The 12655-nt window shown below is 41.8% G+C and overlaps 1 protein-coding gene across 1 annotated transcript in view; it reads right to left on the bottom strand.

Moving 5' to 3' along the window:
- The window catches only part of HEATR5A (HEAT repeat containing 5A), a 134193-nt gene extending 127506 nt beyond the window's left edge, over positions 1–6687 (bottom strand). Inside the window, exons 1-2 of the mRNA XM_023731485.1 lie at positions 6594–6687; positions 6262–6297 (exon numbers count right to left, since the gene is read on the bottom strand). The gene's annotated coding sequence lies outside the window, so the exon portion shown is untranslated. The remainder of the gene's footprint in view (positions 1–6261; positions 6298–6593) is intronic.
- Between the last annotated feature and the right edge of the window lie 5968 nt (positions 6688–12655).

The following is a 12655-nucleotide window of genomic DNA, read 5'->3' as shown; positions in this document are numbered from 1 at the left end:
GATACTGCAAAACCTCAACAACAAAAAGACAAATAACCCATTAAAAAATGGGCAAAGGAGATGAACAGGCACTTCACCAAAGAAGATATTCAGGAGGCTAACACACACATGAAGAAATGCTCACGATCATTAGCCATTAGAGAAATGCAGATCAAAACCACAATGAGATATCCTCTCACCCCAACAAGGCTAGCATTAATCCAAAAAACACAAAATAATAAATGCTGGAGAGGTTGTGGAGAGACTGGGAACACTTATACACTGTTGGTGTGAATGTAAAATGGTATAACCACTTTGGAAATCGATTTGGCGCTTCCTTAAAAAGCTAGAAATAGAAGTACCATACAATCCAGAAATCTCACTCCTTGGAATATAGCCTAGAGAAATAAGAGCTGTCACACAAATAGATACATGCACACCCATGTTCACTGCAGCAATGCTCACAATATCAAAAAGATGTAAACAACCTAGGTGCCCATCAACAGGCAAATGGATAAACAAATTATGGTACATGCACACAATGGAATACTACGCAATGATAACGAACAATGATGAAGCCATGTAACATCTCATAACATGGAGGAATCTGGAGGGCATTATGTTGACTGAATTTAGTCAGTCACAGAAAGACAAATATTGTGTAAGACCACTATTATGAGAACTCAAGAAAAGGTTTAAACACAGAAGAGAACATTCTTTGATGGTTATGAGGGTGGGGAGAGAGGGTGAGGGTTACTTGCTAAGTAGACAGTAGATAAGAATTATCTTAGGTGAAGGGAAGGACAGCATACACTACAGGGAAAGTCAGCACAATTGGACTAAATCTAAGAAGTTTCCTGAATACAATTAAACACTTCGAGGGACAGTGTAGCAGGGGTGGGGGTCTGGGGACCATGCTTTCAGGGGACATCTAAGTCAACTGGCGTAACAAAGCTTATTAAGAAAATGTTTCTCATCCTACTTTGGTGAGTGGTGCCTGGGGTCTTAAAAACTAGCGAGCGGCTATCTAAGATGCATCAGTTGGTCCCAATCACCTGGAGTAAAGGAGAATTAAGAACACCAAAGACATAAGGAAAGTATTAGCCCAAGAGACAGAAAGGGCCACGTAAAGCAGAGACTTCATAAGCCAGAGACCAGAAGAACTAGATGGTGCCTGGCTACCACCAATGACTGCCCTGACAGGGAACACAACAGAGAGTCCCTGATGGAACAGAAGAAAGGTGGGGTGCAGAACTCAAATTCTGGTCAGAAGACCAGACTTAATAGTCTGACTGAGACTGGAGGAACCACAGAAAACATGGCTCCCAGATTCTCTATCAGCCCAGAACTAAAACAATTTCCGAGGCCGACTCGTCATACAAAGGTTGGACTGGACTGTGGGACATAAATTGATACTCATGAAGAGTGTGCTTCTCAGCTCAAGTAGATACGTGAGACCAAACGGGCAGTAAGATGAGAAGGCAGAGAGGGTTAGGAGCTGGCTGAATGGACATGGGAATTCAGGGGTGGAAAGGAGGAGTGTGCTGACACAGTATGGTGAGAGCAATCAGGGTCACATAACAATGTATGTATAAATTTCTGTATAAGAGACTAACCTGAAATGTAAACTTTCACTTAAACTACAATAAAAACAAAAGAAAAATTTCTACAACAAAAGATAAGCATAGTCACAGAAAACCCATTCACCCTTTGCCATCATATAGATTCTGACTCATAGAGACCCTACAGGACAGGGCAGAACTGCCCCACAGGGTTTCCAAGGTTGTAATCTTTACGGAAACTGCCACAGAGCAGCTAGTGGGTTCGAATCACTGACCTTTCGGTTAGCAGCGGAGCACCTAACCACTGTGCCACCAGGGCTCCTTACAGTCACACAAGGTGGGATAAATAATAACTATAAATAGCTTCATTTATCAGTTCAAATCATGTTTTGCTGCTAAATGAGTTAAGAAGAAAAGCTGTCAGAGTCTTTTGAATCCTGGTATGAAGCTGAAGGGATTTTGTACCTGTGTATCTTTTTTTTTCCTCCCAAAATATTAAAAAGAAAAAGTTTTGGTGTTTCAACAGGTAACTTCAGTTTTCTGATAATTTTACTTGCATAAAACTGTATTACTTGTATTGAATAAATTAAGTATTTTTTTATATACATACACAAAGCATGAATATATTCTACATACAGAAACCTACAAATGCAACAAAAAAGGATATAAATGCTGCTGTATATTTATCCATAGAGAAGTATTACTTGGGTAACAAGGACAACTACCAAAAAAGTACACATATAAAACATTTTATTCAGTGATTTACTACCATACCATGTAAGATTAACAAAAGCATATCCAATGCTTTAAATATTTAGAATTATCACCTCACACAAGTTTTCCTTCTTTCCGTGTCACATAACCAGTTCTAATTTCTTAGGCAGGTAACATTAACATAGTGCTTTAAGATGGCTATATTTTGCTTCTTTTCTAGAAACAAAAATCTTTTCAGTTGGTACTATTAAAAATTTTAAAAACCCAAGCATGATTCAAGATACATGTTCCAGATTCGGTATGCTGAGTATCTGTTTAGAGTTCTAATTTCTTATTTGGCTCTTAGTGCAGATATGTGTGATTTCATGTTCACAATTCCAAGTCCAATATTTTGTCTGATCTTCTGACCGCTTGCTATGTCACTAGATTCATATTTAAGAAACCATTCTGAGTAAAAGTAATTTACTGTTGCTTATGATGTTGTTGTACGCTGTCGAGTCGATTCTGACTTACAGCGACCGTAGAGACAGACCGAACAGAACTGTCCCACAGGGTTTCCTAGGCTGAAATCTTTGTGGGAGCAGATCACCAGGTCTCTTCTCCTGAGAAGTCTCTTGTGGGTTAGAACCATGGACCTTTTAGTTAGCAGCCAAGCACTTAACCATTGTGCAACCAGGCCTCCTTGTTGTTTATGATAAACACATGTATGAAAAATAGATGTTTATCAAATGAACAAAAAATTACACACCTCATCTAAATTACAACTTAAAATTAGAAAACTGTTAGATAAACGTAACAATCCAATCTCTTTCTCTAGCCTTCCAAAGGGCTAGAACTGCCAAAATTATAAAACTCTATACTAGGTAGATGTAGCAGAAAAGCCATGCCTCTCTTCCATCATTACACATATAGTACCCAGAGCATTTATGGGATCCCCCCAAACGTTTCTCTGTTTGTCGTACTGTGGGGGCTCACGTGTTGCTGTGATGCTGGAAGCTATGCCACCAGTATTCAAATATCAGCAGGGTCACCCATGGCAGATAGGTTTCCAGACTAAGACAGACTAGGAAGAAGGACCTGGCGGTCTACTTCTGAAAAGAATTAGCCGGAGAAAACCTTATAAATAGAAGAGGAACACTGTCTGATACAGTGCCAGAAAATGAGACCCTCAGGTTGGAAGGCACTCAAAATACGATACAGTGGCTGCAACAACGGGCTCCAGCATAGCAAGGATTGTGAGGATGGCGCAGGACCGGGCAGTGGTTTGCTCTGTTGTACTTAGGATCGCTATGAGTCAGAACCAACTCAACAGCACATAACATAACATAACATAATATAACAACATAACAGTTTACCTGACCTAGCAATGAAAAAGTAGGATTAAGAATTAAAACTGAATTTAACTTACTTCCTCCTACAAAAGGAGTCCATAGGTGGTACAAAACGTTACACACTCAACCAACAGCTGAAAGGTTGGCAGTTCAAACCCACCTAGAGGTGCCTTAGAAGACAGGCCTGGTGATCTGCTTCTGAAAGGTCACAGCCTAGAAAACCCTAGGGAGTACTTCTACTCTGCACACATGGGGTTGCCATGAGGAGGGATGACTGGATGGCAACTAACAAGAACAGTTAACAGTTTACCTGACATAGTAACGATAAAGCAGGATTAAGAATTAAAACTGAATTTAACCTATTTCCTCCTACAAAAGACTCAGTGATTAAGAATACAGGGTTCTAATCCAGCGGTCAACAAATTTTTTCTGTGAATGGCCAGAGTAAATACTTTAGGCCATACAATCCCTGTCAGAACAGCTCAACTCTGCCTTTATAGCACCAAAGCAGCCATAAACAATACATACAGAAATAAGCACAGTTGTGCTGCAATAAAACTTTACTTACAAAAAACTAAGCAGCATGCTGGATTTGGCCCACACTGTGCAGTCTGCCCATCTTTATTCCAGTCCAAAGGAATAGGTCTTTAGACCTATTTCTAAAGACTAGACGAGGTCTTTAGAAACACAATTAAATGACATAGGTGTCTTTACTAATTCCTTCCAAACCAAAACCCACTGCCATCGAGTTGATTGTGACTCACAGCAACTCTATAGGAGAGAGTAGAACTGTCCTATATGGAGTGCCTAGTGGAGTTGAACTGCCGACCTTTTGGTTAGCAGCCAAGCTCTTAACCACTGTGACACCAGGTCCCAGTTAATTCATTTCTTAAATGAAGTCTTATAACAGTTTTTCCATGTCTTCTTAAAAAGAAGTGAGTCCTAAAATAAAAGGACTATGGTCCTATTAAAACTGTTCAAACCCTTCTATTATGTTATGGATTATGAAACACGTAAGATTCAATAAAGCTTTTTTAAGTTGTTCATTTAAATGTCACTATATTGGTTACCCAAAATTTAGAATAAAATAATTTCAGAATATGAGGGACCTAAAAAAATCCTGAGTTGAATCTCTTATTTTATACATAAGGTAATTAATAAAAGCTCATAAAGGTTATAAACTGCCTCAGTTTCTTTTTTTTTCCCTAAATTTTATTTTGTTGTTGTGCCTCAATCCCCTTTTGAAATACAGCTGGAAGGAAGGAACGTAGGTGTACTGGTTAAAAACAAGTGAATGATACTCTAATTTGTTTTCCGTTAAGAATGTATTCATTACTTGTATAGTTAAAAAAAAAATTTAGAAAATTAATTCAGAGTTACATATTTTTGGTCACTAAAGTAAAATAAAAGAGACCTAAAATCCCATAAATGGTAGGGGAGGAGATTAAGCTACATTTCATGTCGGGAGTCTTTTCACTACTCTACAGCTCTCTCTATATAAATAACTGTATCCTAGGGCACAACAAATCCAGCCCAAAGTACTCTTCTCCAGCTGTTTCTATTCTTATGTTATAAACCCTGCCTGCTTACCCATTTTATTAAAAAAAAAAAAAAAAAAGATGGTGTTAAAATGTAAGACAATCTCAGCTTCAAAGCTTATCTAAGATCACTTTCTCAAAGGCATGTTTTCCAAAACGTTTGAAAAATGACAGGACAAATCTTCTCTGCCCATCCATCCTTAAAGGTTTAGCTCTAATGACGCTTCTGCTTTCCTTAAACGTTTTAAGATACTTCGCTGGAAGTACTTTCTCTGAAAGTTCTGAATTGTGGTTGTGGGCCCCTTTTTGTCTCCTTAAACTTTTAACAGGTCTCCTCGAGGCTGTCAATTCCTTAAGGGCTTGCACATAAAAGGTGCTGAATAATATTAGTTGAATAAACAAATGCACATAAACAATTTATAATTATGACCTCTAACAAAGGAACTTAAGTCATTTGACTGAGATGATATGACTTGACAGAAAAGTTATATTAACCTGCCAGAGGTATACTAATTGTGATTAACAAGCACGACAAAGCGCTTTATAAAGTTTCTAGACTTTACTCCCTCCCCTCAAAAAAATCCAAATCTGTTGCAGTCGAGTCGATTCCGACTTACAGCGACCCCACAGGAGAGAGTAGAACTGCCCCTTAGGACTTCCAAGGAGGGGCTGGTGGATTGGACATGCTGACCTTTTGGTTAGCGAGCTCTTAACTACCGCACCACCAGGGCTCTAGACTTTATAGTCACTTGAAATACCGTCGTAACGATCGAGGGTGGGGTTAGAAGAAATGTTTTCTCATACTACTAAGCAAAGGCTTCCTTTCCTTGAGAGATCTGAAAACAGCCCTACACACAGAAGGCAATACCCACTCTCTCTTCACTGCTCCCTTCTAGAAACACGCAAAACTGAGGGTGGGTTTTCCTCAATCGTCACGAGGGTTGTCTGCAGAAAACGCACGGGGCGTTCAGAGAACCTCGCCCGAAGCCCGGCGTGGGGCTGCGCTCCTGGCTAACCCCCGAGCGCAGCCAGGGCGGGTCCGGGGAGCGGTGCACCGGGAGGCAGGCTCCGACTTCCCGACCTTCTCCGCAAGCCAGGTGTCCCGGCCTCCCGCGGGCGGGCAGAATCCACGGCTACCTGTTGTGCTCGAGTGAGATCAGACTTCCCTGGAGCCTAGGAGAAAGGAAGGATCGCATGAGCTGTCTAGCCAACCCTGCGCCCCGGTTCTGCCTCTCCTAGGCGGACCCTGGCTCCTTGGGTCACGACACCAAACCCCTTGACCCTGTTCTCGCACTCTGGGCCCCAGCTTCCTTCACGCCCACATCGCTGTCCCGACATCCCGGGGGCCCTCGAGCGGCACGACTCACGGTGCCCGGCCCGGCGTGTCGTTCCTCCACGGCCAGCAGACAGCCGGGACACCGCCCCCTCTCCCGAAGTCCCCGACTACTAGCCTTCGGGGTCCTCCACACCTTAGCGCCCGTCCCGGTCCCGCCACATTGCCTGGTTCCTCTGAGCAGCAAGGCCAGCGCGGCGACTTGCCGGTGGTGGGGACTGTGAAGCAGTGGGGAGGGCCGGACGCGCGCGGGGCGGGGCGGGGCGGGAGCGCTCCGAGCGGCCAGCGCGGCGGGAGCCAGCGATTGGGAGCGCGCTCTGCGCGGCGCCGCGCCGCCGATCCGAGGCCCAGCCAGCCGGCCGCCGAGCCATCGAACGCCCACCCTGGCAGGCGTGACTGCTCCACCGCCGAAAGAGCGGATGAAGGAGACGGCGGCCGAAGTTGAGGGTAGGACAGCGGCTTTGCGGTCCGGAGATTCTGGCCACAGTAATTTTTGTCTGTTTTTCATCGCCTTGAGCCGCAGGCAAAGACACAGCTGGAGTCTGGAGAAATCCAGGCAGGGTGTAGATGGTGGAATGTTAAATGTGGAAAGGACCTTTGAGACCTTTGTAGTCCTAACTCTTCGTTTCACTCCAAAGACCCTAGGGTCTGAGGTAAAGTGACTGGTTCAAGGTCAAACACTGCGTTAATGGCGAGGTCACACTCTGAGTGACTGGGACTAACAATCTCTTGGCTCCAGATCAAGTGCGTTTTTCCGGTATACTCAGCATTTTGAATCTAACCCTGAATCTCAAGCTTACAAAAAAGTTGCAAATACAGTACAAAAAACTTTTTCCACCCTGAACATTTGAGATTTAAGGTACTAATATGAGGTCATATTATCTGTAAATACTTGTGTGTATTTCCTACACGTAAGGGCCTTCTACTACATAATGTAAGGTCTCTAGAAGTCAGAGCCCACTCAAGGGCAACTAACAAAAACAACTACATAACGGTGAGGGGAGGGAGGGTGCAGCGTGATTCAAAGGTAGAATTCTGGCCTTCCATGTGGAGACCTGAGCTCAGTTCTTGCCAATGCACGTTATGTGCAGCCACCACGTATCTGTCAGGGAGGCTTGAGTTTGGGTGTTGCCATGTTGCTGAACTAGGAACAAAAGCCTGGCAATCTACTTCCAAAAATTCAGCTAATGAAAACCCTATGGATCACAATGATCTGATACGAAACCAATCATGAGGATAGTGCAGGAAGGGCAGAATTTCTTTCAGGTGTACATGGAGTTGCCATGAGTCCCGGGCACCTCCAGAGCTGCTGACAAAAACAATAACCACATAACCACAATAACCCAACAAATCCAACTCACAGATGTTGAGTTGGTTCCGACTCATAGCGACCACATAGGACAGATTAGAACTACCCCTAGGGTTTCCAAGGAGCAGCTGGTGGATTCGAACTGTCCACCTTTTGGTTAGCAGCCATAGCTCACCATAGCTCACAACCACTGCACCACCAGGGCTCCACATAACAATATACCTATCAAAATCAAAACATTTGCAGGATACATTACTGCTACCTAATCTTCAGACGGAAACCCTGGTGGCATAGTGGCTAAGAGCTACAGCTGCTAACGAAAAGGTCAGCAGTTTGAATCCACCAGGCGCTCCTTGGAAACCCTATGGGGCAGTTGTACTCTGTCCTATAGGGTCTCTATGAGATGAAATCAACTCTGCGGCAATGGGTAATCTTCAGACAAAGGAGCCCTGGTGGTGCAAAGATTAAGCCCTAGACTGCTAACCAAAAGGTTGGCTGATAGAACCCACCCAGTGGCTCTGAAGGAGAAAGACCTGGCTGATTTCGCTTCAGTTTACAGCCAAGGAAACCCTATGGGGCAGTTCTACTGTGTCACATGGAGTTGTTATGAGTCAGAATCAACTCAACAGCACCCAACAACAAACTTCAGACACCATTCATTTTTTGCCAGTTGTCCCAATAATGTTCTTTATGGCTAAAGGATTCCGTTTAGAATCAAACATTCTATTTGTCATTTATCTTTAGCTGCCTTCAGTCTGGAACACATCCTTAGTCTTTTCCTGATTTTCATATTCTTGACAGTTTTGAAGATTCCAGGCCAATTATTTTATAGAATGTCCCTCAGTTGGAGTGTCTGATGTTTACTCATGATCAGATTTAGGCGAGATCTATTTGACAGGATTCTCACAAAAGTGATGTGTGTTCTTCTCATTGCATCCTATCAGGTGGCACATTATTTTAATTTGTCCCATTACTGATGTTTACTGTCTGCCAGGCTTCTCCACTGTAAAGTTACCCTTTTCTCCCTTTGTAATTAATAAGCATTTTGTGGGGCGATTCTTTGAAGCTATGCACATACCTTGTTTCTCATCAAGCATTCAATTAACTTATTTATATTGGTATGGATTCGGTTTCCTACTTTATTAAATGGGTTATGTTTCTGTCACTATTTTGATGTCAAATTGTCCCAAGTTTGGTCAGTGGGAGCCCCATTCATGCTGGCTTCTCTGTCCTTGTGAGTTTAAAATTCAAATTAGTAAAACCGTGACTCAATATACACCCCACACTAATTCTGCCTCATTTACATATAGAGGTTTAGAATTTACAAGACATAATTACAGAATACCACAAAATGGAGGACAATTACGTCAGATCACAAAATGGAGGACAATAATACAATACAGTACTGGGAATCATGGCCTAGCCAAGTTGACATATAGTTTGGGGGGACACAATTCAATCCATGACATTTACATTACATTAGATTGCATTATGGAAAGTAATCTACTCAGGTAAGACCAATTGATTTAAATTTGTAATTAAATCGTAACAGTATATGGCCAGGATTTTAGTACATATTTTGAAAGGACACAATTTAATCCATAACATCTACCATCCAGATTTTAAATTAATATTTTACTATTCTGTGCCCTTTTAACACATCCCCATCATCCTTTGAGCATTCACTTACTTTCTGGCACAATAAGATAGATGTTCCAGACTCATCTTATACTTTCCTTACCCCAGCCCTGGACACAGTTATTTCTCTAGAAGCCTTGGTTCCTTTTAATGGAGAACAGTATTTAGAAGCAGTAAGTGTGCTCACTGCTACTGGTGCATTACTGCTCAGACTGTCTCAGTGGACAGAGGTAGGGAATAGTTATACATTCATACACATATAAAGAGCCCTAGTGGCACAGTGGTTAAGAGCTCATGCTGCTAACCAAAAGGTCGGCAGTTTGAATCCACCAGTCACTTCTTGGAAATCCTATGGGGCAGTTCTACTCTGTTCTATAGGGTTGCTATGTGTTGGAATCAACTCAACAGCAACGGGTTTACATATATATCTATACATGTATACTCACACATACATTTGCAGCTATATTTCTTTACTAATAAATATTGAAAAACCATAGGTTCACAGTAATACTTCCAATCTAGCATCACATGATTCATTTTAGTTTTCTCCCTTCCGCACTTGTAACTCCTTTCTCCTATAGAGAGAAACCTGTCTCCTATTATCCTGAAGATATTTACTTATTTGAACAACCTTCCTATATGTAACCAATCACCCACAGCCGCCCTCTTCCCTTGTGGAATTCCCTCCAGCAAGGTTCTGAAATCCTCAAGTAAGCCACTGCCAGTCCCCTCACCCCTGCTCCCATACCCTGGGCCGGGGCCTGCCTATAATCTCTCCCTACCCTGCTCAGGCTCCAACATGCCATGCCAAGCTATTCCCTAGCTATTCCTCCTCACCCCTCTCTAGATTTAAAAAGAGAGAGGGAGAGAATAGGGTACTGTAAAGTACCCTAGGAATGGTCCAAAAATATTATAGGATCTGAGTAGAGAGCAATTACTATGAATTCCAGTTGGGAGGCTCATGAAGGGTTTAAAGAAAGAGATGCCATTTAAATGGGCTTTGAAAGATGCGTAAGAATGAATGAGTAGCATATACTCTATTAGATACTGAAAAATAGTTTGAGTGGGCACAGAGCAGAGAAAGTAATTCACTTCGACTAAATATGTGGTACAAGAATAAGAATACTAGGATTTTAGAGCTAGAAGGGATATTATGTACTGTTGAGGCCAACCACCAGTTTTATAGAGGATTCACAAATGACTCCAAATTTTTAAGCCTAAGTGACGAAGAGAATGAATTTAGAAGGAGGAGTCAGTTTGGAGGGGAAAATAATGAGCTTAATTTTAAACATGTCACATTTGAGATGACAATAGGGCATCCGAAGAGGAATGGGACTATAGCTTACAAAAGGGGTCAGAGCTAGAGATCTTGAGTCAGAACTTCTCTACAAGGAGCTGACAGTGGACAACATGAAAAAATAGAATAAAGAGGGAAAACAACAAGGATGGAACTCTGATAAAGCAACCAGTTTAGTTATCTTAACCAAATGGAAATGTCTGCCACCTTTCAATTCCTATTATACTTGAATATAATTTGTCCAATCTCAAATACAGATTTTGAGTCACAGTGAAGAAGCTGTAATACAACTAAGGGAAAGAATACAGGCTTTGGAATGAGGTAACTTACATTCAAATCCTAATTCTACCAATTAGTCGGCATGACCTAAGGAAAACCACTTCATATCTCTGAAGCTCAGTTTCCTCAGTTGTAAAATGATAATAATATCTCCCTTCCTGGGATGTTTTGAGGGCTTGAAATGCAGTATAAATAATTAGCATATTAAAAACAACCAAACCAAACCCGTTGCCGTCAAGTCAATTCTAACTCATAGCAACCTTATAGGACAGGGTAGAATTGCCCCATAGGGTTTCCAAGAAGCAGCTGGTGGATTCAAACTGCCAACCTTTTGGTTAGCTGCCTGAGCTCTTAACCACTGCATCACCAGGGATCCAGTAGCAGATTACCCTCTGTCAAGTGATAGCTAGCATTATCAGGTCCATACCTTAGCCTCACACCCTCAACTTACTTTAGCTTGTTAGTTCAGTTGGTGTCAATGTCTGGCACACAGAAGGCACATATCAGGTATTTCTTGAGGGGATGAAGAATTTTATATACTTTCTACTTATTGTATGCTTATCACTGGAAAGCATTATTCTGAATTTTCTTGACTTTCTATAAAGAAACATTTTTTTTCCACTAATACATGAGGCATTCTCAGAATTATAACTGTTGGTATATTAATGGTATATGTAAAAATTATGAAGTAAGCCAGCAATTGCCCATTTGTCTTGCTATGTGATATCCTGCTTTAATTTACTGTTCAAACACATCTGCAATGATTCTAGGCTCCAACGCGCAAATATTTGGGATACTGAAAATGGCAGATTGCCTTTAAGGTTATTTCTACCCCTGAACTATACAACTTCCGTGTACCCATGGAACTCTAGGGTCCTCCCTTGATTGTACCCCTCAAGATGTTAATAAAACAAAAACAAAAAAAAACCCATTGCCATCGAGTCGATTCCGAGTCATAGCGACCCTACAGAATGAAGTAGAATTGCCCATAGGGTTTCCAAGGAGCGCCTGGTAGATTCGAACTGCCGACCTTTTGGTTAGCAGCTGTAGCTGTTAACCGCTAAGCTGCAAGTGTTTCCCAGGATGTTAATAGGTATTTCTTTAAAAATATGTTCTTAAATAAGTTTGAGAAACATTATATATATTCATACACTATAGCCATCTCTTAGAGAGTCATTATGGCTGCATTTAATGCAACGTTCCCAAACTTATTTGACCATGGAATTTTTTTTTTTCAAGGAATGCACACTATATCCTCTAGAACCAGTGTTGCTGAGAGCAGAGTTTGGGAAACGCAGCTCTGGAAGTCTGTTATTGGTGATCCACTCTAGTCATGTCAGGTTGCTCAGTGTTGATGGAACCACTGAGGGGGCTGGGATCTACATGTGGCAAGTTTATGTCACAAATCTCATGGTTTGGGCACAGCTTCTGCTCTGTTCAGTGTGATCTGAAGCCTGAAATGACACTGATACCCTACTCTGACCAAAGATCTGCTGGCCCTTTGTAATACAGCTTTCCACTTTTGGTTGTATCAAACATTGTTTGTCAATGTTCTCCTGAGCTTGCTGTAATCTGTGAGAGCTTTTAGTACTAAATTCCCAATAAGAACCTTTAGCCATGGGTAGGATTTCCCTCTCTAGGTAAACTACCACTATAAATATTCAGTTAAGAAGAG

Source organism: Trichechus manatus, unplaced genomic scaffold (genome assembly GCF_000243295.1).
Source record: "Trichechus manatus latirostris isolate Lorelei unplaced genomic scaffold, TriManLat1.0 scaffold00043, whole genome shotgun sequence".
Taxonomy (NCBI): domain Eukaryota; kingdom Metazoa; phylum Chordata; class Mammalia; order Sirenia; family Trichechidae; genus Trichechus; species Trichechus manatus.
Note: the sequence above shows the minus strand (reverse complement) of the source record. Positions and strands in the feature narration are given on the sequence as shown.